This window comes from Convolutriloba macropyga, unplaced genomic scaffold (genome assembly GCF_964194025.1).
Source record: "Convolutriloba macropyga unplaced genomic scaffold, txConMacr16.3 SCAFFOLD_4683, whole genome shotgun sequence".
Classification (NCBI taxonomy): domain Eukaryota; kingdom Metazoa; phylum Xenacoelomorpha; order Acoela; family Convolutidae; genus Convolutriloba; species Convolutriloba macropyga.
The window spans coordinates 3471-7500 of record NW_027451042.1 but is presented as its reverse complement, the minus strand read 5'-3'; the positions used below and the strand labels follow the sequence as shown (position 1 = coordinate 7500).

Sequence of the window (4030 nt, the reverse complement as noted above, 5' to 3'; positions counted from 1 at the left end):
GGTTCACTCACATATTTCACTACATTTTGCGTGGGATTGGAGATGAGGCTACTCGTTCTTGCTCAGTACTAGGCTGAAAATTAACGAAACTTCGTTACAAACGTTCACATGTTGATGTTTCCGCTTTCGCGTACTCGAAACAACATAATACTAGTCTTTGTAATTTAGTTTCATAATTTCAACTGTTCTCATGCAGAATTTTTGCTCATTCTTATCCCAAATTTTGACCTGGCTACTAGTTACACTCCTTGTACTTATTGCAAAATGACCACAAATTTCAACAGCTTTCACATGTTGCTGTTTCGGCTTTCGCTTACTACAGTCAACATAATACTCGTTGCAAAATAAGTGCTCGGCATCTGCAATTTTCCAAAGACGAAGTTTCGCCAGTTCAATTTTCGCTCGCCAATTATGGCTACTAATTCACACGGTACTGAGCTCAACAACATTAAATTTGTTCAGCAAGACTTTCACATGTTGATGTTTTGGCTTTCGCCTACTAGAAGCAACATAATACTCGTCTTGTTAGCTCATTCAATGAGAATAGCTTTTCCCGTTGAGAATTTTTGCCTTCAATTGGCGTTGTAGTGAGTTTGGCTACTCAGATCACCAAATACTTGTGACAATTCGAACCAGAAATGTTTTCAATTTTCACATGCTGATGTTTCGGATTCAACCTACTAGAAGCAGCATAATACTTGTATTCAACAATTTCTGTATCAAATCCCAGTTTTCTCTGGTGCATCTTTGCCAAACTATTCCAAACTGCCTGAGTCTGAATACCAATTACAGGTACTAGTAAATGCACGTTACTAAGGACTATATAGTTCTAGGTTACTGTACACAACGACGTTCACATGTTGATGTTTCAGCTGCCGCTTACTAGAAACAACATAATACTTATCGTGCATACCTTTCCATAACTTGTCCTTTTCAGATGCATTAGTTTCCCTTTGTCTTGGCTTCTACAGTCAGACTGGCTACTAGTAACAGCACAGTACTAATCACATATCGTTCTACAGTTTGCAGACAACTTTCACATGTTGATGTTTCAGCTTTCGCCTACTAGAAACAACATAATACTCGCTGTATACATTTGTAGTTCTCTATGTAACTTTCATGTGAAGAAGTTTCGCCAGTCTTTTTGACTGTCTCAAATCTGAGTCATGCTTAGGCTACTAGTTGCTTCATAGTACTTATCGCCTCGAGATCATTGAACAAAACTTGATTTTCACATGTTGCTGTTTCAGCTTCCGCTTACTAGAAACAACATAATACTAGTCTCATTAAGTTCCGTCTCTTTGCAATTTTCTTATGAAGAAAATTCGCCATCACAATGACTCCAGCAGTTCTTGATCAAGGAATGCAATCATTGATCAGAATGCTATTATTTGAATCGGTTCTGCTTTAAGTGTTCCAATTTTATTGGAAGCACCAACAATAGAACATCAATGTGTTCAATCGAGAGTTATATAACCCTGAATCGGACGCAGTCAACAGCCGAAGCCGAGACCGCCTTTTGCGTTAGAGAGGTCGGTAAACAAATCTTGCGATTCATACCGAATTAACACATATAGCTGTGCTCCTCTTCGTAAAGCGAGCCAAGTGATCCCCTGTTGAAGGATGTATTTGGACCAATCTAGTAGCATTTGGTTTCCAACAAGCTCTCCCAAGTTAGCTTACTTATTGGGCTTTTCAACCAATTCGGTTGGCTACAAGCATCATCAAAGTACTAGCCACAGTTTGATCGCAAAATTCTACGACTTTCACATGTTGATGTTTCGGCTTGCGCTTAGCCTACTATAAGCAACATAATACTAGTCATATCATAGAGCGTGATCAGCTTGTGACGTTCTCATGATGAAGTTTCACCAACAGTGTCTCACTTCGAGCTTAAATCCAGCTACTAGTAACTACACAGTACTGACTGCAACGATAACTTTTATCTATACCTTTCACATGCTGCGCTTTCGGCCAGGGCCTACTAACGTCAACATAATACTCGATATAAACTTTTGTTCATGATGCAGCTTCCCCATGCAGAAGTTTCGCCTTCAAATGCTCTCTTGGCCATATGACGTAAGAAAAGGTTACTAGTAACATCACAGTACTAGCCACAGTTTGATTGCAAAATTCTACGACTTTCACATGTTGATGTTTCGGCTTGCGCTTAGCCTACTAGAAGCAACATAATACTAGTCATATCATAGAGCGTGATCAGCTTGTGACGTTCTCATGATGAAGTTTCACCAACAGTGTCTCATTTCGAGCTTAAATCCAGCTACTAGTAACTACACAGTACTGACTGCAACGCTAACTTTTATCTATACCTTTCACATGCTGCGCTTTCGGCCAGGGCCTACTAACGTCAACATAATACTCGATATAAACTTTTGTTCATGATGCAGCTTCCCCATGCAGAAGTTTCGCCTTCAAATGCTCTCTTGGCCATATGACGTAACACAAGGTTACTAGTAACATCACAGTACTAGCCACAATTTGATCGCAAAATTCTACGACTTTCACATGTTGATGTTTCGGCTTGCGCTTAGCCTACTATAAGCAACATAATACTAGTCATATCATAGAGCGTGATCAGCTTGTGACGTTCTCATGATGAAGTTTCACCAACAGTGTCTCACTTCGAGCTTAAATCCAGCTACTAGTAACTACACAGTACTGACTGCAACGATAACTTTTATCTATACCTTTCACATGCTGCGCTTTCGGCCAGGGCCTACTAACGTCAACATAATACTCGATATAAACTTTTGTTCATGATGCAGCTTCCCCATGCAGAAGTTTCGCCTTCAAATGCTCTCTTGGCCATATGACGTAAGAAAAGGTTACTAGTAACATCACAGTACTAGCCACAGTTTGATTGCAAAATTCTACGACTTTCACATGTTGATGTTTCGGCTTGCGCTTAGCCTACTAGAAGCAACATAATACTAGTCATATCATAGAGCGTGATCAGCTTGTGACGTTCTCATGATGAAGTTTCACCAACAGTGTCTCATTTCGAGCTTAAATCCAGCTACTAGTAACTACACAGTACTGACTGCAACGCTAACTTTTATCTATACCTTTCACATGCTGCGCTTTCGGCCAGGGCCTACTAACGTCAACATAATACTCGATATAAACTTTTGTTCATGATGCAGCTTCCCCATGCAGAAGTTTCGCCTTCAAATGCTCTCTTGGCCATATGACGTAACACAAGGTTACTAGTAACATCACAGTACTAGCCACAATTTGATCGCAAAATTCTACGACTTTCACATGTTGATGTTTCGGCTTGCGCTTAGCCTACTAGAAGCAACATAATACTAGTCATATCATGGAGCGTGATCAGCTTGTGACGTTCTCATGATGAAGTTTCACCAACAGTGTCTCATTTCGAGCTTAAATCCAGCTACTAGTAACTACACAGTACTGACTGCAACGATAACTTTTATCTATACCTTTCACATGCTGCGCTTTCGGCCAGGGCCTACTAATGTCAACATAATACTCGATATAAACTTTTGTTCATGATGCAGCTTCCCCATGCAGAAGTTTCGCCTTCAAATGCTCTCTTGGCCATATGACGTAACACAAGGTTACTAGTAACATCACAGTACTAGCCACAATTTGATCGCAAAATTCTACGACTTTCACATGTTGATGTTTCGGCTTGCGCTTAGCCTACTAGAAGCAACATAATACTAGTCATATCATAGAGCTTGATCAGCTTGTGACATTCTCATGATGAAGTTTCACCAACAGTGTCTCATTTTGAGCTTAAATCCAGCTACTAGTAACTACACAGTACTGACTGCAACAATAACTTTTATCTATACCTTTCACATGCTGCGTTTTCGGCCAAGGCCTACTAACGTCAACATAATACTCGATATAAAATTTTGATCATGATGCAGCTTTCCCATGCAGAAGTTTCGCCTTCAAATGCTCTCTTGGCCATATGACGGAACACCAGGTTACTAGTAACATCACAGTACTAGCCACAGTTTGATTGCAAAATTCTACG

At 40.1% G+C, this 4030-nt stretch overlaps 1 pseudogene; it reads right to left on the bottom strand.

Moving 5' to 3' along the window:
* Window positions 1–1473: 1473 nt before the first annotated feature.
* LOC142356364 (5.8S ribosomal RNA) lies at window positions 1474–1625 on the bottom strand (annotated as a pseudogene).
* Between the last annotated feature and the right edge of the window lie 2405 nt (window positions 1626–4030).